We start from the raw sequence: 20680 nt of genomic DNA, 5'->3' as shown, positions 1-20680 counted from the left end.
GCACAGTGTAGCTCAGTTTTGACAATCTCCTGGGAGGCTCTTGAAGACACTGTTGGGTTGATACCAGCCTTATCATATGGAACCAGGACAACAGCTTGGAAGGAACAGAAGCCAGAATATATATTCATGAAGGAGGAAAATGGAATGAAATGAAGTAAAAACCTAAAAAAAAAAAAAAAAAAAACTTTCAAAGAAGCCTTTTCAATTAAAACATAAAAATTAAATGTTCAATTACTCAAGGGCAAAAAGGGAGGCAGAAACATTGAACAGAAATTTTCCAGATGAATCATGCAAGATTTACAGTTATTAAACGTTTTTGTTGTTGTCATTTATGAATGTTTCTAAAGGGAGTACTTTAATTTATATGCTTGTTAGAAATCGTTTTCCTTTTTCTTTTTCTTTTTCTTTTTCTTTTTTTTCCAATATATGACCTAGTAACAATTCATCTATTTCCTACGCCAATCTACAAAAACACTTATCCTTTCTTCTCTTTCATTCCTCCTGGTCCTTCGTTACCTAATTTAGACTAATTTAGATGCCTCTGCCTCTGAAACTCCACCTGTAAACACTAAAAGACATGGAAGTAAACAACATTTTCAAATATAATTTTTCCCTCTAAAAGCCTCAGAAAATTTGTTAATCTACCACAGAATGAAATCTTCCCCATCTCTTTGCAAATCAGCTAAGGAAATATCATGGGTTTTTTTCAAGCAGAAATTAAGAAGGAGACAAAAAGTTGCTTTCCTTCACCAGGTCTGTGACTGAACTAGTGATGGAACCCAAAGCTTGTTACAACAAAATCTCTCACCTTCACATTTCCCTGATCTCTCCAGGACAAAGTCTTCCTCTGGCTTTTACTCAAAATGAAGAACTCTTGGTTCTTCTAATGAAAGCTCATATTGAATTCTTCTAATGAATCTCATGTTGTGACAGTATGGCAGAAGAAATGGTTGCCACCAGGTCACCACCCCATGTATCACATCGAGTGTCACCATGTGGGACAGCTAGCTGTTGTGGAGAATGTGCATGCACATGTACAATACCAGAAACCTGCTTCTTCCCTTGAGATTCTCAGATTCCTTTGATTGCTTGTCTTAATGTAATTTTCTGATGAAGTTTTCATGTAACAGCTGGTTATTAATTGATGTATTATATGTCATTTCTTTGCTACTTTTAAAACTTATTTTTGGTATTGCAATACAGTTTGTTTGCTCTTGCCATATGATCTGCCTAAAGCTATTTCTTCTTTATTGCTGTACATAAAGCCTTAAAAAGTTATTTTCTCAGCCAAAGAGCTCATTTAAAGTCAATTGCACTTTTGCATGAGAAAAAAATGCAGGGTATTGTCCCCATGAACTTTGAGTATCTTTCAGATCTTAAGATTAAGAGCATTCCACACCACCTATAAATCTAGCTGCTATTCTGTTTTATTAAAAACTGCACTTTTCAAATTAAATTGCTACAGTGGGTAACCTGTAGGATATTTTAGTTCCTGTATACCCATGCATAGTCTCGACTCTGTAAATCTCACCCCCCATTTTCTTTCTTCAGTAAGCTGGCAGGACATTTGTGAAGAATTTAAACTACATGTCCAACAGGAAATACTCGGATTTCCCAACTGGACCAAGCTCAGGACAATCGAGTCTGGCATTTAATCTCTGATAAATATTTTATCTTAGATAAATATTCTGCCCTCTATGAATTAAGTTTTTAGACTTGTGACATTTTGTCACAGCATTCCAAGTGAAAAAGTGGTGATTTCCTCTTAATCACATTAAAGGACCCCATTGATCTTCTGTTTTAAGACAGCAAAAAAAATATTGATCTGCTGTTGCCAAAAGGTATTTTACTTACTTTTATTATCTGTATCTATACCCACATCTATATTTGTATCAATATGTCAATGCTACTTGCTTATTCTGTAACACTGTAAGTTAAGTTATTGCAACTGCAACACCCGAAGTAAATAAATGCATGTTTGAATGCCTAATCACGGTGATTTCAATCCTGTGCAATCAGTGACTGTACTTATAAACAAAATTCCATGATAAATTTAATTTCTTTTCAAGAGACGGATTATCGTACCTTCTGTAAATGTTTTTCAAATAGAATCAGTGAACATATTTAAGGATTTTGATAGCTATGTCTAAATCAGAAGCCTCAAAAGCACACACTTCTTACCCCCCTCCTACTGCCTATGCAAGCAGAGAGACTTGTAGTGAAGTCCAGGTGATGCACAGTTTAGATGCTGAAGGTCCTCTTGGTCAGTACAATGCGAGTCAGTTCTCACCACCTTGAATTTTGCCCCTGGATTTTGTATTACAGTTTTCAGTGTTTGGAATAAAAGTATTAATTAACAGCTCAATTTATTAGATTAATATCTGCAGATTAAGATCTGCAGAAAAAAAATTATCAGACAATCTACAAAACACCATTGGACACAAACACACACACACACACACACAAATCTCTCAATATATGAAGCCAGTTAAAATATCCCCCAAAGTTCTTTAAAATTAATCTACCACATATTGGTGGATATTGTCTGGGTATTACAGAAATGCTTCTGTTACTTTGGCTGGCTGCCTTACCAGGTATGCCTGTGGGCACCTCATAAAGAAAATCATGCATTGTGGAGCTCTCTCCTTTGTATTTAGGGAGGCTGAGACTTTGGGGTGGTTCAATATCCTAGCTACAGCTCAGATAAATTCTGAAATGCTACACAGCAACTCTTCGTATTTTCTGTTCAAACAGCGAAAGAATTTCTTTGCAAGGATCACTTAAAATTTGTGATAATATTTCCAGAAACTCAACAGACTTTACAATTATGTTAGACATTCTGAAATAAAAGCATAATGAGAAGTAGAACGCTTCTGTGCGTGTTATTTCTATTGCATACCTTATGTGTCTGGAATAAACTGGGCACGTTTAGAAAGGCATTTGATTTTTCATCATAATGCACTGACAGTAGAGATGCTGTTTAAATCTTTAACTTAATGGGGGAATAAAAATATTCTTTTTGGCTTACTGTCTCTGTAACAGCGAGGAACAGGGTGACTAGTTTGTGGATGAATAGAGCCAGTGCCGTATGTTTTGCTTTAATCACAATGTTTTGATGGCAGAACCACTTACCTACAAGTTGACAGAGAACCAAGCAAAGGACAGGAGAAATGTGTGTGGCAGTATTTTTTGCTTCCAGGCTGTGTTTAGGCCTTCTAGGCTGTTTTCCTACCTGCTAGTGTCTGCTTCTTTCCTTCCTTCAGACCTCTAATATTTTTCATCCTCTTTGGGGGTGGGGGTGGAGAGCCAGCATAACAACTGCATAATAACACTGGTGAAATCCAGTCCTAACCTACCTCTGGCTTGTGATAGAGGAATCTCAGCACTTCAGGTCTTTGCTGATTTACTTGTCATACAGGTTGTTCAGACTCAGAATACTTGGAAAAAAAGAAGAAAAAATAATCATGTGAGTATATCATTTATATTCAGTTCGGCATGAATCTGATGTGATAATCAGATCACAGAAGCCTACAGCAAAATGTTCCTGCAGCCAGACACAGGAGAAATACACCCACCTCTGAGAAAATTTCTCTGAAATTGAAAGATGTTTTAATAACACAATTTTTTTTTTCTGGCATTCTGCATTGCATTAAGGAGGTGTTATTTCAAGATGTATTACATATTCAACCTGCTGTATCAAGTGTCCTGGCCAAAAAATAAAAGATTCAGATCTCAGGGATATCTGTAGCACTGACACAAGTGTGAGAAGAAAGGTGGGGATGTGGAGCCAATGCAGTCACAAGCAGTAGTTGTAACATATGAGGGAAAGAAGAGGTATAGTCCTTCTCAGCCTGCTTCCAAATCTGTGTCTGGACAGGATAGACTTAATATTTACTGCATGTCATTCACCCGTGCATCCAAAAGTAGGAAAGAAATAACATGTAAAAATTTTGTCGTGCATCTAACAGACCAGAATGATCTTGTGCATATCATTCCAGCTAAATTTCATTCCAGTAGCACCTCATCTTGCAAACTGTAAATAGGTATTTACTCACTGCCAGACTGGTACAAAACAAAGTTTGAGAAAAGCTACCCACAATTTGCATTTAATGGAGCAGACTGCAGCCACCTTTACCTTCCATTTAACCTTTACAAAGGTTAAATACCACATAGTTCATAAAGTGATCTAATGTAACAAATCTTCTCCCTTTTATTTAAATGAGCGGGTGCTTGTTCATATTCACGGAGTTGTGTTCACAGACCATCAGTAGAAGGGCAACATGGGGCCATACACCGAGATCCTCTTCCTACTTGTTCTGCCAGCACTGCTGACAGAGCAACGTCTCACTGATGTGGTTTAACCCGCAGGCAGCTCAGCACCACACAGAGGGCTGGGGGGAACGCCATCAGTGGGATGGGGGAGATAATCGGGAAGAAAATATAATAGAACTTGTGGATTGAGATTGACATTTTAACAGGAAAGAAAAGGGAAAGAAAAAGAGATAGCGAGAGAGTAGTTCCAAAATACTGGAGGTGCCCACTGTCCTAGGCACTTGGCCATACTATCCCATACATGCTGCCACTCATAACTATCATGCTAGGGGATAAATCTCTGTGTGGCATTCCTAAATAGTTTAACCTGAAACACATTCAGGAGACCAACAGGAATCCACCAGTTTGAGCATCCCAAGGATTTTCAGAATTCTCAAGTGTTATTGCAACGGGTCTGGAGGAGAAGGGGAAGGGAAAGGGGAAGGTGAAAGAGAAGGGGAAGAAGAAGGGGAAGGTGTCCTCCAGAGATTAGCTTCTGAAGTATGAAGAGGAGAGCAATGCTGAGTACAAATACCAGATGAAGCTCCCAGCTGGTGTAACATAAGAAACAGTTATGTATATAACATACAAACTGAGTAAACCAAAAGCAACCCTAAGCCAGCCATCAGATGTGATAAACAGTGGGAGAGGGGTTACATAAAACAACCTCGTGAGCAAATAAATAAACTTGGGGAGTAAATAAATCAACTCTGCAATCAGCAGCTATTAAATGAATACAGTACTTACAACAAATTATTGAAAAAATGTTATAACACACAGATCTTTTCTTTTTCTTCTTTTCCTTTTCCTTTTCCTTTTTCTTCTTGTTCTTTCTCTTGTTCTATTGTTCCCTTTCCCTTTTCGCTTTCCACTTCCCTTTCCCTTTCGTTTTTCCCTCTTTCCTTTTTCCCTCTTTCCTTTTTCCCTCTTTCCTTTTTCCCTTTCCCTTTCCCTTTCTTTTTTCATTTTCCTTTTTTTTTCCTTTTTTTTGAAACCTTCTGCACAATAACAATCAATTAATCATTTATTATTTATGTTCTTTTGGGCATTTTGGCAGGAATAATTATATAGCTTTCTGTGGTTGCAGGAGAAAATCTTCACTGTAAACAAAATATTCAGCGTGGGAATAGATGGTTTTACCTCACTATAGGGAAAATGTTGCTTCTCTTTTAGACCTCCCAGTTCAAATACTTAATCTTCTATTTCTAGAAAAAAAAAATACAGCTATTCAAACTATGGGAGTGGCTGGATTTTTTTAATAGTTTTTTTTTTTTTTAATTGAACCTGGCAAAGGATTTGGCAATACAGATATTGGTGGGCAGGTAATATTGTGTCTATAGGGCTCACTAAAATGCTAGTAAATTTGAAGGGTATTAAGGCACTTTGTCCGGGTAAATCATTAGATGCCTATTGAGATAAAATTCTGCCTGTTCTGTGCTGCTGGGCAGAATACTTTCTCCTATAGGTCCAGGTCATCAATAAAATGAAAAAAAATGAAAAATTTAAGGCTAAAAGAAAAAAAAAAGACATTGCCCTCTGTGCTGTGTTCTCTCTTGTCTAACATCGCATGGTCTTGAAAATAGAGTCAATATTCTAAGCTATTTTCCTCTGAGATGCTTTTCTTTTCCCAATACAACCATTAGTGAAGCAGCTAGGACCACAAACACACCATGAGATTATCCAGATCATCCTCTTGGAAATGCAAGAAGATTGTTTTTTTTTTTTCCTTCTAAGCATTCAGTTTTTCATAATTATATATCATTCCAGGAAATCAGAATTTCAACATTTAAACCAACCCATTGCCGAAAGTGCATTTGTACTGTTGGGCCTACGTCATAAGAACTATTATTTTCCTGGTACTTTCACTCAGTTTTAACCCCTCCCGAAAACCAGTCATTTCCAATAAATTGATCTTATGCTGCAAGGAGGCCAACTGCTTTGCAGCCCTGTGGCCCCTGAACTCCTGCCCCGTCCCTTACGTGGCGAAATATCACAACATTGCAACGGACCACAGCAGGAGACCGAAAGCCAGTGCTGCAATAAGCGTGTTGCCCACTCTTTGCAAGGAAGAAAGTAGCAGAAATCAGCAACGTCCATCTTACAGGCAGCAGAAACACAGCCGGAGATGCTCTGGCCGTGCAGGGAAGACTCTGGAAACGCCACGAGCATTTAGCACCAGCTCTGCAAACAGCTGGGCACCTCCAAGGGTTTTAACCCTCTTGAGCTAAACAGAATATCAGCAGTCTGGCTGCGTCTGGTCACAAAAACACTTACAGCAATTGCGGCGTTCGAGTCAACACAGGCTTCCTAAAACTGTTTTATGCTCTGGGTTTAAAGCAGGCTGCGATGCCGAGGTCCAGTTTCTTTCTTAGGGCACAGTGGCATCTAGTGGTCCCACGCGGAGCAGATGGGGCTGATAAACGGTATATAAAAACACAGATTTTCTGTGACCATATAACTTCACATGAAACTGATTTCACACAGCTGTGCAGAGATTATGAAAAAATTTTCAACGCCACTCAAGGCTTTGACCCAGTGAGGTATTTTTCAATGGGAATTAGATAAATATATATATTTCTGCAGCTGGCCTGGGGGAATTGAAGTGTACATGTAATTGAAAATAGACACTGAGATACAACAGACTATCTATTCAAGCTTACAAGTATAAAAAATACATAGTTTTGTTTTTGTTTTTTACAATTAATTCCTGCAATTTTTGAATGGTTTTGTGAATATATTTATATTGCATTAAATGCTTTCTCCACTAGAGGTGTAGGTAGATGCTGCAGAAGAGAAGAGAAATTTGAGTATTTATGCTGTTCAGTGACTTCAATTCCATTAAAATCATGCTAGGATAGGACTATTAGAGCTACACAGTTAACTGAGTTTTGGGTTTGGTTAATGCTGTCAATTTCAGTGTTTGGAGTACCTAGTAGTCATATATTTGAGAAATCCGATTATTAAACCAACCGTTTATTATGATATCTTCAACTCGTTAGAATTTCAAACACCAAAATTCTTCCCGTTCTCTTTTCAGTGATTTTTGCCAACATTTGTCATGATGATGAGTGGTAAAGAGCACTTTTATTATTGAAGCTTAGTAAGAGAGAGGACCAAGGAATTATTTTGAGATTTTACTGCAGGGATTTTATGCCAGTGAAATGGTCTGTGACTAAATGTCTAACCCTCTGAGAAGGGATTATACTCCAAAGTTATCTGTTTCATCTTAATGAGAGGACAAAATATATCTTTCCACACCTGTTTTTAAGCAGCTCGCATTACAGACCAATCCACCTGAAAAGCAAAATAGCTCAGTTTGATTTCCGAGTCAGTGGTAGGTCTGTTCCCTAGTTAATAGCTGGTTCTTTTTCATTGTTGAATTTCAGATCCAGGTAATGTCCATGAGCTTCTTTCTGGTTTTGACAGTCTGCTTGTTTGTGCATGGCAGAAAAATAAAAATGATTTGGGGGGGGGGGGGGGGGGGGTCACAAAGCATACCTGGTAGCTTTAAAACAAATGTTATTGGTGACCAATAAGGGATCTTTTTTCTCCTCAGAATGTGTTTGCAACTCCCATTAATGATAATGGGAGTTAAGTGAGCACAGCCATGGAAGAAAAGACCTCCATGTGTGAAGCAGGGAAGGTTCTACCTTTTAACATAAAAAAAAAAAAAGAGGGGAAAAAAAAAGAAAAATCGCAAGAAAGTAATATTAATACTTTCATGGCTCATGGAAGCAATACCATGGGTCTCATTAGTTTCGGTCACTTTTTCACTCTCAGTGTATTTATATTATATTGTTATTATTACTACGTATACTCTAAACATTATGCTACTAGAGAGGAGGAAAATAAACAACAACCAAAAAAAAAAAAAAAAGCAAATATACTCACTGTTGCAGGAAATACAATAAATACAGCATATCACTGATTTGGAACCCAGCCTTGCAGAACTCCATCATGATTTTAGCTGTCAGATTAAGACATTTAAAATACACTTACTTAGGCAAAATAAAAGCTGGAGAAAAAAGTTCTGTTATAGTGGTGGAGAAGCAATTATTTTACTTTAAACCCTCTTTCTTCCTCAAAACTACATATCTTGAATGTAGGTAAGGTGCATAACAGTAAACAGCTATATTCGTAAGACATATTGCTGAAACAGTGCATTTTCCATGAGTTACAGATACAGTCATAAAGTCCTGCCATTGATCTATTGCCAGAAACAAGAAGTGCCTAATGCCCCCTAGCTTCCTAATTTAGCTGGAGAATTATTCGACGTCGTTTCTGCAAAAGTTCCATTGTGCAATGGTCCATTCTTACGTGTGTGTGTCTGAAATAAACAGTCTTTTATTTAAAGTTTGCCAGTATAACAGAGAAGAACTCCTGAATCAACTCAGAAATGGAAAATGTTCATATATGACATCTTTTAAAAAATATGTATTGTACATTGTTACAATAACCTACAGGGAATGAGTCAGAGAGCAGAACTACTCTTTATTAGATCACATCACTAAAATAGCTACTCCAGAACTCCTTCCCAGGCTCTGACTGTGCTCAGGTGGGACAGGCAATTGCAGCAACTCCAGCAATATTAGTGTTGGGTTTTAATCTAGTTTCTATAGTCAAGGAAGACACAACTGCATTAAGCATAGGTAAAGATGAATCCTTACATAACCCATTCATGATAAAGCTAGTTTTGCCATACCTTGTATACCACTGCTAAGAAAGTTAAATTTTTAAAAGTGACAAAGAATGTCTTATCTAACACATAGATGTAGTTATGCAGTAGATAATTATTAGAACAATGCTCACCTTCAGCTGGATTTTTCCCTTTTTAAGTGAAGTGAAAGGAGTGCATGTAGGTACAGACACTTCTAGTTAATAAAAAAGAAAAAAGCCTGGTTTTAAATTAAATTAGATATAACAAAAATGAAATCAATAAAACCCACTTCAGCAGAGAGATTTAGAGGAGCAGTAAAATGCTAACCAAGTTTATTATAGGTTCCACACAGTATTTTATTCTGACAGTCTATATTTGAGCAAGAAACTAAGATTCTTCTGAAAACATAACATATATTATTACATCCTAGTCTTATTACAGTATGCACAAGTGAAAGACTCAAGAAATCAGTCTTTAAATCCACTGGCAAAACTTCCATGAAAGTGGTTATTCAGCTTCAAACAAGACAGCTGAGTAGCACTCACAACTTCATTCATGAGGCAGTTGTCCAGGTTTGCAAAGCTATGCCCAAACTCACGCAGATAGAGCAGGGCCTGAGCAGAGGACATTGTGTCACCATTAGACAACTTTCATAAATAGCTAGAAATACTATACACAGCTAAGAAATAATACAAGGTAACAGATTTTTATGAAGAATTACATGGTAAATCAAACAAAAGAAACAAGCTCTTTCCTCTTCATCATATGGCTGTGACTATTTTCCAGTCTTCCAACCTTTAACCAGGTTGTTCGCTGCTCACAGAAAAATACATTCCTCATTTTACAACCTACTGATGTGGCACAGTCATGTGAAGACCTAATTAAAATAAACATTGCTCTCCAAATCCTCGTCAGGTCTAGCTGAAATGGATAAAGATGGTGTGTAACATTCAGAAACGTGATGAAATGAGAGCTAGGGCAAAGTGATTTTTGGATCACTGCAGGGCCATACACTGGAGAGACTGTTTCCCACTCTTGAAGGAGACCTCTCTGTGTTCACATAAGGCTTCTGTATGCTGCTGTATATTTGCACAGGGTTAAGAGGTGTTTTACATATGTGCATGCATTTTAACAGATTTGACATTTGTGTCTTCACAGCTTGTGGCTGAAACAAGTTGGGATTTTTGTTTGTTTTTGTTTTTATTTTGGCTTTCGTGTTTACCCCAGGTGGACTGTATGTGCTTTCTTTTACAAAAATAAGCAAACACACATACAATAAACACTGTCTGCTCCAGTTCAGGAACGTCATTGTTCATTATCCTTTTTGCTCTCCTGGTGTTTATGCTACCTGATGGCAAGTCAACTACAGTCATCAAATCAATCTTCATGTTCTGGTAGGACTCAGTTCACTAACTAACCTGATAACTTACAGTATGTGGAAACTTCATAGAATAGTGTCACAAAATCATGGAATGGTTTGGGTTGGGCAAAGATAACCTTTCACTAGATCAGGTTGCTTGAAGCCTCATCCAAACTCTCTCTGAACACTTCCAGTGACGAGCCATCCACAATTTCTCTGGGCAACTTGTTAGAGTGTTTAGCCACCCTCATTGTGAAAAGTTTCATTTTTATATCCAATCTAAATCTACCCTCTTTCCATTTAAAACTGTTGCCCCTTGTCCTGTCACTGGTAGGGGCAGACTCTGGTAAAAAAGTCTTTCTCCATCAGTCTTATAACAATACCCTTTTCTATACTGAAAAGCCGCAATAAGGTCTCCTTTGAAACTTCTCCTCCCTGGGCCTATCTCAACCCTCCCAACCTGTCTTTATAGGAGAGGTGCTCCAGACCCTTCACCATCTTTGTGGCCCTCCTTTGGACTTGTTCTAACAGGTCCCTGTCCTCCCTGTGCTGGGGGCCTCAGAGCTGAACGCAGGGCTCCATGTGGGGTCTGATGAGAGCAGAGCAGAGGGGGACAATCCCCTCCCTTGCCCTGCTGCCCACGCTGCTGTTGGTGCAGCCCAGGGTACGGGTGGCTTTCTGGGCTGCAAGCACACATTGCAGGCTCACGTTCAATTTTTCAGCTAGCAGTACACCCAAGTCCTCCTCTTCAGGGTTGCTCTCAATCCACCCACCTCCACACCTGTACTCATATTTGGGGTTGCACCAACCCAGATGCAGGACCTTGCACTTGGTCTACTTGAACCACATGTTGTTCACACAGTGTATTTGTTTTACATGGCAGTGGGGGGCTGCACAGGTGGCCTCTGTGAGCAGAGTGGATACACGCACACACACACACACCCCAAACACACACACACCCCATACACACACTGCTGAACTGACAGTAAGAGAGACTATTAACTGGGTTCAGAAAGGCTATATCTTTACATATAAAATTGGACTATATTGCAACTCCCGCTCTCCTAACCATCCAGAGACATCACATGTTTAAATATTTTATACCTTCTGCCTGGCTTTTTTTCCCATGCAGATGGTAACTAGTGCACATCCAGATCTTCTCCCAGAGTTGGGCTGCATAACCAGCAGGATGGCTTGAGTGATGGCTCTCTCTCCGTCTTTCATAGTAACAAACTTGTATCTGGTTACCTGTAAGGTGGTTTGAAATCCGTGGCAATAAAGATTGCTCAAAAATATTGGAGCAGATTCTTCCATAAGCTTTCCTGTTAACCTTTTGCTCTTTTTCTTCTTATTAAGATTTCTTCAAAGATGCTTTTTGTCAGTAGGCAGGCATATGTATTCTGAATAAACTCAAATTATGTCAAATGCAAACACATTTCTAGACGCAATTAATAGGAAAAATAGAGGGGAAAAAAATCATTATTCTCATTGCATCATAGATTTTCTCTCATCCAATAACCTGGACTATCTTGAGCTTTTACAGAGTTTGTTGTTAATCTTTAACCTTCAAATAAAACTGGTAATGGAAAACATCCAGTTGATAAGAGAAAGTTACCCAAACATGTTCCTAAATCATTTGCACCATTGATGTGTTTTTCTCCTAAGCGTAGCAGGGAATCATGTCCAAAGAAGGGCAAGGAAGCTGGTGAAGGCTCTAGAGAACAAGTTTTATGAGGAGTGGCCAAGGGAGCTGGGGTTGTATAGTGTGGAGAGAAGGCTGTTTGGGAGACCTTATTGTGCTCTACAATTACCTTAAAGGAGGTTATAGCAAGGTGGGGATTGCTCTCTTCTCCCAAGCACCAAGTGATAAGACAAGAGGAAATGGACCTAAGTTGTGCCACGGGAGGTTTAGGCTGGATATTAGGAAAAATGTCTTCACTGAAAGGGTTGTGAAGTATTGGAACAGGCTGCCCAGGGAAGTGTTTGAGTCACCATCCCTGGAGGTCTTCAAAAAAATGTGTAGATGTAGAGCTTAAGTGACACAGTTTAGTGGTGAACTTGGCAGTGTTAGGTTAAAGGTTGGACTTGATGATCTTGGAGGTCTTTTCCAACCTAATTGATTCTATGCATCTGTGAATCCCTGCTTTCCCAAAACTTACCTCTTCCATTTTTAAGAAGTAGAGAGGAAACAAACAGAAAATATAAATGTATTATGTGCTCATGAGTTATCCAACTTGGCAGGAGAAAAAAAAAAAAAAAAGGAAAAAAACAACTCACATGGGAAAACAGTCTACACTCCACAGAACCCCTCTATGATGCAATATATGGCTGAATGTTTTAAATAGTGTGTAGATAATTTGTAATTACTCACTGCAATAGCTGAATAATTTCAGGTGAAATTCAGGTTCCTGAGTAAGTCATTGCTTTCCAGGTCTTTCCAGAACCGGTCTTAGCTGTCCTTCTGTGACCATGAGTTCCTTTGCACTCCACAACAATAATCGGTCGTGACAGGCACTTTCATCAAAGAAATTAGATTAGACCGTACCTGAGATGAGGCTTGCATGCAGCAACAAGTGTGCTTTTCCAGCAGCTGGCAAGTACTACAATGAAATCTGAAGAACTGATAGTTCTTTTTCCTCTGTTCTTTTTACACTACTTTCCAAACTCCTCACCTGGCAAAACACATTATTGTTCTCTTTGGATAGGAACTAACTTTCAGGGTAGATCTTTTGCCTAAATTAAGTTTATGGTATGCTAGGATACAAAATGCAGCAATTCCTGTATTCCACTGGAAAATATGCCAAATTTGTAAAAATTTATCAGAAAGGAGGAAAAAATATGTTACGTGATCGTCAGTACTCCATACACCAGTAATGTACTGGGAATTCATGAAGAAAGAAGACTTATGTACTTACGAGCAGAAGACAAATATTTCCACTGCTGGTAATCTATATATACTGATAGCCAAATTCTTAATTGCATTACAATTTATTATAATTTTCCTCACCAGTAAATGACCGTAATTTTAAAAATTGCTAGTATTATTGACTATCATTACAAATAAAACAGAAAGCAAAGTAAGAGTTATAGTTTCCTGAGAAAAGAACTGAAGATGTACATACAGTCCATTATCTTTCTGGATATTTTATTAATGATATTGATTATTATTGATATCTGGGTACCACATTAAAATAATATAGCTCACTAATCTGAAAGCAACACTGACAACATGACTACCTCCATTCTGCCATGACAAGCAGAGTTTCCAAGAGGAGCAGTACTTGAAGAGGAGCAGGACTTTATGTGGGAAAAGCCAAAGCAGATGCATTGGCTCCCTGTTTTTCCGAAGACCCCAGCCACCCTTTTACTGCAGGCAAAGTACAGCGCTATGGGAAGTCAGATCAGTCCTCACAGAGACAAGGCACTGCAGTTTGATTTTGAAGAATCCAGACGTGGTTGAGCTAAATTATTTCAGCTATGTGGAAATAAAATCTGCCATGCTATGGCACCATGGGATTTACACTGAGATACTCAGTTCCACATAAAACCTGCCTTTCACTGGAGGCTTCAGCATTCATGTCACTACTTCCTTGCTGAAACATGGAAAAATAGAAGTGTTCATTCATCTACCTCAGTTAATGTTAACAGATGGATAAATTCTTGAAAACCTCAAGATTTCTCAGCTATGTGCTCTGGAATGTAATGTAATCTGCTGTTAAACTTTAAATCTACATTTTTTTCCTACATTTGTTGTTGTTGTTTGTTGAATTCAAACCTCCTGTTTGTTTGATTGACAACAGAAATGTAGAAAAGGATGTGACCCTCCTCTCCTTTACTGTCTTTCATGTAACTGATCACAGATAAATGCTTTTCTTCCTTCAGCCTTCTCTTTTCTAGACTCACTGCTCTGATTTTTCCAATATCTTATTGGGAGGAAAAGGAAGTCAACTGATTAAGCTAGCTGAACAAATATATTTTGTTTCCTTACACAATACGTTGCATTTTTAAAGGAGCACAGTTGTTTAAATACTTGGTGTGTAAATTAAAAATAAAGTATGACTTTCCTTTGAAAGGTGAAATTGAGAAGTACATTTGCTGCCTTTCAGAGCAACAGAGTTTCAGCTTTAGAGTTTCAGTTGAAGTAATTAATGTCTTGCATATTTTATACGGAGATTTTGAAAAGGTACTTTAAATATCAGTTGTGCCTCCTGGCTACGGAGACAAAAGAAAGAAATTATAATTATACAAAATTATATTTTAAACTCTCAAAATTATATTTTCACAGTTGGACCAAAAGACTGACATTATGAGCAAGTAATCCACATTACTCTTCTTACTTTGGATGCATTTTTTCAATCTGACCTTGACATAGAATGACTTATTTCTTGGCCTTGCTAGGACAAGAGTTCTTTCATATCAATTGATCATTCCTTCTTTAGAAATTCTGAGTTTTGCTTCTTCAGTATTTGAAAAGGGCCTATCATATTGTGGGTGTTGCTGAAAAATAATTATAAATCCATCAAAACCATTTAGCTTGAATTAAATAAGTGCTAAAATGAAATTAGAGGTCATGTGTGAGGACTTTTTCGCTTTTTGATTTAGTGTCTCCTCTGCACTAAACTACACTAGCTAACTTGACAAAAAATAGATATTTTTTACAAGGGCCAAAGGCCAGGGAGATCAATCTTCTACGTCTGAGAACCCACTTAAGGGTTGATTTTGCTGCCATTGTTGCTGCCACTCTGTTACTGACTTGAATAATAATCAAATATTAATTAATGAGACTATATACAGAGCTGGTGACATAAATAGCTTGTGATTAGAGCAGATCAAAACCTTTTCTTTTTAGTAATTTTTCAATTTCAGTTTCTGCAGAAACATGGACTAGTACAGATAAAATGTGTTTATGCCCACTACTGCATTTGAAGGATGACTGTATTCTCAGTCAGTAACCAGAATCCAAATTCTCATCAGCAGATAGAACTTCCTTGAAGGCCACAAACAATTTTCATCTGTGTAATTGCTGAATAATGCAGCGTGGCCTTAAGGTTGTCTCTGCTCAGGAAGGTACACTGCATGAGCTAGCACTGGTATTTAGAATAATATGCTGCTGCTGACATCTTGTGGAAATATAAAATAAAACAAAAACGGGAAGATTTTATTTAGTATTTAACAGGAAGAATCTGAAAGAATGAGCAGGAAAAAGGATAATATAACTCTGAACACTGTAAAACTCTGCAAGGTACTCAGCTGTCCTTGAAGAAAAACTACAGCCTCCCTCCTATTAAAGGAAATAAAAAGCTGTATATGAGAAGACAGGTGCATTCATTGTTTTAATTAAGAAATTACACTATATTGTTGAGTTGAAAAGCAGACAAGGGAAGAAGGTAAACAGCCGTTGTTTATGGTAAGAGATAAGAGAAACATGAAAAGTCCTGGGAAAACTATTACAAGCTTACCTTCCTTCCCTCTGCCCTTCTTAAGATCAGCATCATGGCGTCTTGCTTCTACAGAGATAACTGTTATGGAGAAAGGAAATATATTTAGGTGTTTTTTTGTTTGTTTGTTTGTTTTCTGACCAAGTTGTCACATCTGATTAAATATGCATTTCTTCTGTATAAATATATAGGTGTATATATATAGGTGTATATATATAGGTGTGTATACACACAGTGTGTTCTTCTATTGTAAAGAACAATTCGGGAGTAGAGTTTTCATTTACATATCTCCATTATTGTTTCCTTCACCTTTTTAAATCATAGAATTGTAGAATGGCTCAGGTTGGAAGGGACCTTAAAGATTATCTAGTTCCAACTCCCCTGCCATGGCCAGGGATGCCACCCACTAGATCAGGTTGCCCATGGCCTCGTCCAACCTGGACTTGAACACCTCCAGGGACAGGGCATCCACAGCTTCTCTGGGCCACCTGGCCCAATGCCTCAACACCCTCTGAAGGAAGAATTTCCTCCTAACCTCTAATCTAAATCTCCCCTCTTTTAGTTTAAAACCAATCCCCCTTGTCCTGTCATTATCTGACCAAGCAAAAAGTTGCTCTCCATCTTTTTTATAACCCCAATTTAAATATTGAAAAGCTGCAATAAAAACACTCCAGAGCCTTCTCTTCTTCAGGCTGAACAGCCCCAGCTGTCCCAGCCTTTCTTCACAGGAGAGGTGCTCCAGCCCTCTTGATCAGCATCATGGCCCTCCTCCGGACCCGTCCTTACAGACCCACATCCTTCTTGTGCTGGGAACACCAGGCCTGGATGCAGCACTCCAGATGAGGCCTCCAGGAGCAGAGCAGAGGGCTGCAATCACCTCCCTCGTCCTGCTGCCCACGCTTCTGTTGATGCATCCCAGGACGCAGTTGGCCTTCTGGGCTGCAAGCGCGCACTGCTGGCTCATGTCAAGCTTCTCGGCCACCAGAACCCCCAAGTCCTTCTCTGCAGGGCTGCTCTCCATGAGTTCTTCTCCCAGTCTGTACATCTGCCTGGGATTGCCCCAACCCAGGTGCAGCACCTCGCATTTATACTTGTTGACCCTTATCAGGTTCATGTGGGCCCACTTCTCCAGCCTGTCCAGGTCTTTGGATGGCTTCCCTTCCTTCTGTTGGGTCACTCTTCAAAAGAGGAATGGCCAGCAGGTTGAGGGAGGTGACTCTCCCCCCTACTCTGCCCTTGTGAGGACGACTTGGAGTACTGCATCCAGGCTTGGAGCCCACAGCACAAGAAGGATGTTGATCTCTTAGAACAGGTCCAGAGGAGGGCCACAAAGATGATCAGAGGGCCGGAGCAACTCTCCTACGAAGAAAGGCTGAGACAGCTGAGGCTCCAGGGTGACCTCACTGTGGCTTTTCAGTACTTAGAGAGGACTTATAAAGAAGATGGAGAGTGACTTTTTGCTCAATCAGATAATGACAGGACAATGTGGAATAGCTTTAAACTAAAAGAGGGGAGATTTAGATTATCATTCGGAGAATCAAAATTTGTTTATTTGTTGAAGGTGAGCAGAGAATACAACTGTTTCAGAGATTACCCAGTGCTACAAAGCTCACTGACTAATCTCATTGTCATCAGAACAGAGCATTGCAACCAGCCTGCAATACTGGGTGGATTCCTATCCAATATATCCTACACATAATCATTTGGTTTCACTTTTATGCCTTTTGCAGCATCTTCATTATAGCCAGTTTTCAAAAATGTGCATATTTCCTGCTGAGTGTATATGCTTCTGCCCTATTACATACTTAATTGCTTTATGTGCCAATATACTTGACTCTGTGTGTGCATGTGCATAATGCATTAAAAGTCTTTTTCTGATGAGCTCTTCATTGATTTTCACTTTAATTTCAAATTGCTTTAAGAGCTGAGAAGTCATTTATATTGTACATGAGGACTTTACAATGATGATACTGATAATGGATATGAATTTTCTGAGTTTTCTATTGTTAATATACATCTAAACTGTATTGAAATCACAACACAGTGACAAAGCTGATGCTATGACTTGTGTAACAATTCATCACTGTCTAAGCATTTGTATGTCACGGCAATACATGGCTCCAAAATATGTCATAATCCCTCTAAAAATGTGAAATAACCAACAGAATATTGGTAACATTTATGGTTTAAGTTCAATGCAGTTTTATAGGCACTGTAACTCTAACAATGTTCAAGCTGCCAGAAGTATAGTCTCATACTGCATATTTGTACAACGCAAGTTTTAAAAACACTTTGACAGGCAGTGCAAATTAATTTCATTTTGCATGTGTCTTTTGTTTAGATGCATGGCAAACATTTCATTAAACCAAGGCAGACTACACTGAGACAGTCTTAAAGAGCAAGCTAAACATTTCAATAATGTTGGGCAATCATTACCAAAAAGAAAAAAATTTGTTAAATAAATTAAGCAATCCACTGTAGTGCATAAAATTAATCCACAGCATTTTAAATTCCAGTGCAAAGCATTTTCCACCTGGAAAAACACTTTACACTTCCTAGAACTGCCTCCTTAACCATTTATTATATTGTTTTTTTTTCAAGATATATTCAGGAATTTTTGTTCTGTGACCAACTTTACATCTTAAATGTACTTCTAGAATCATCCAGAAGCAGATACTAAAATTTCTACATGCATAATATAATTTCAGATGGAATCTAAGCCACACATCAGTTTAAAAAGTTACCTTCCAAAAGAATGAGCTTATTTATTTAAAATGTTTGGAAAAAGAAGTCGGGTAATAAGTATTAAGAGTTGGCAATTTTACTGTCATGGAAGTGTTGCACAGATGAGGTGCTTTTTTTTACCAGCAGAATTCGTATACACTGTATTTATGCTACTTATTTTTGTCCATTGAAGCCATGTGACTAATTAGCTGCCATGGAGCATCAGTAGATGGTGATCAAGAAAACCTATCACATCAGGTGTATTTTCGCCAAAATTTTCATCTATTTTTAAATTTTTTAAATCTCCAAAATTTTTTCCCAGTAAGATTTCCTGCTGTGTTACCCAAGACCTGAGTAGCACACTGCTTTATGACCACCCTGCACATCCTTCCTCCGCACAAATCTCCCCTTGTCCAGACCCAACAATCAGTGTGCGCTACCTGGGCTAGGTTTTGGCCTCAGTTACAACCACATGGTGACACCAATGATCTCTGTGGATTTACTCCTGACATATCCAGATGTGACTAAGACAAGGATCTGAAATAATTTTGGTGGCATGCATTCTTAGAAATGAGCCAGTCATTTTCTTCCAGTGTAACTGAGGTGGGCTGACCCTGGCTGGCCACCAGGTGCTCACCAAGACAATCTCTCCCTCCCTCTCCTCAGCAGGACAGGGGCAGAAATTAACAAAAAAAAACAAACCAAAACAACAACAAAAAAACTGTATTGAGATAAGGACAGGGAAATCACATACCATTTACCAGCAGGAACAAAATAGACTCTACTTGGGGAAAACTGATTTAATTTATTGACACTTGAAGTATGTCTGGATAGTGAGAAACAAAGACAAAATATACAACACATTCTCCGTATCCCCCCTTCTTTTCCCAGGCTCACCTTCATGCCTTCATACCTCCTCCACCTCCCTGAGTGGCACTGGGGAATGGGGGCTGTGGTCAGTCCGTAACAGTTCGTATCTGCTACTCCTTCCTCCTCGTGATTTTCCTTCACTGCACTGTGGGCTCCTCTCCACGGGCTGCAGCTCCGGCCCGGGGCCTGCTCCTGCGGGGGCTCTCCATGGGCCGCAGCCTCCTCCAGGCCACATCCACCTGCTCCACCGGGGGCTCCTCCACGGGCTGCAGCGTGGAGATCTGCTCCGTGTGGGACCCGTGGGTGCAGGGGGACAGCCTGCTCCACCAGGGGCCTCTCCACAGGCCGCAGGGGAACTTGTGCTGTGTGCCTGGAGCACCTCCTGCCCTCCTGCTGCACTCACCTGGGGGCTGCAGGGCTGCTGCTCACTCCTCTCTCTCCCAGCTGCCGTTGAGCAGCAGTCTTTTTTTGCCTTTCTTAAATCTGCTCTCCCAGAGGCACGAACAACATCACTTACTGGCTTGGCTGTGGGCAACAGCAGGTCCCTTTGGAGCCGGCTGAAACTGGCCCTTACCTAACATGGGGCAGCTGGTGGATTCTTCTCACAGAAGCCACCCCTGCAGCCTCCCCCTACCAAAACCTGGACATGGACAGCCAACACTCAGAAGGTCCTATTTCAAGCACTGGTATCTTTATCTAAAACAAAGAAAAGTCCATGCAGGAACAAATGGTTCAGTTCCTACATAGAACTTCAAAGACCAAAAATAATTAATAGTTGGATTTGCTTTCATGCAGGTCTGTGTTTCCTTAATAACTAAGGGCCAATTCCAAAGATGACTGCATAAGGACTTTCTGATACAAATATTGATCACTGGTGTTTAAAATATCATCTCAATAATTTCAAAAAAGTGAGAGGAAACTTAATAATCTAGCTGCATAATGCAGTTCCATATGTTACAAGCTGATGAGCTACAAATTATAATATAGACAGTGTTTGAATATCTTTGTGGATCTGAAAGCCATTTTTTTACAATCAATAGAATCATAGAATGGTTTGGGTTGGAAGGGAACTTAAAGATCATCTAGTTCAACCCCCCCTGCCATGGGCAGGAACACCTCCCACCAGACCAGGTTTCTCAAAGCTTCATCCAGCCTGGCCTTGGGCACTTCCAAGGATGCGGCATCTAGAGCTTCTCTGGGCAGCCTGTGCCAGTGCCTCACCACCCTCAGAGAAAAGATTTTATTCCTTATAACTATTTTAAACCTACCCTCTTTTACTTTAAAGCTTTTTTACTGCTTGTCCTGTCCCTGCACGCCCTG

At 39.3% G+C, this 20680-nt stretch overlaps 1 long non-coding RNA gene across 2 annotated transcripts; it reads right to left on the bottom strand.

Moving 5' to 3' along the window:
* Positions 1-227: 227 nt before the first annotated feature.
* LOC106048994 (uncharacterized) lies at positions 228-19884 on the bottom strand. Of its 2 annotated transcripts, XR_001214351.3 has the most exons (8): positions 19388-19884; positions 15788-15847; positions 8203-8278; positions 7570-7605; positions 6586-6724; positions 3357-3437; positions 2182-2307; positions 228-559 (listed from the first exon to the last, which is right to left on the bottom strand). It is a non-coding gene; the product is annotated as an uncharacterized lncRNA (long non-coding RNA). The 2 variants fall into 2 exon arrangements; XR_001214352.3 differs by lacking the exon at positions 7570-7605.
* Between the last annotated feature and the right edge of the window lie 796 nt (positions 19885-20680).

The sequence above is a fragment of the Anser cygnoides genome, chromosome Z, assembly GCF_040182565.1.
Source record: "Anser cygnoides isolate HZ-2024a breed goose chromosome Z, Taihu_goose_T2T_genome, whole genome shotgun sequence".
In the NCBI taxonomy this organism is placed as follows: domain Eukaryota; kingdom Metazoa; phylum Chordata; class Aves; order Anseriformes; family Anatidae; genus Anser; species Anser cygnoides.
The sequence above is the reverse complement of the archived record's forward strand: the minus strand, read 5'-3'. Positions and strand labels throughout refer to the sequence as shown.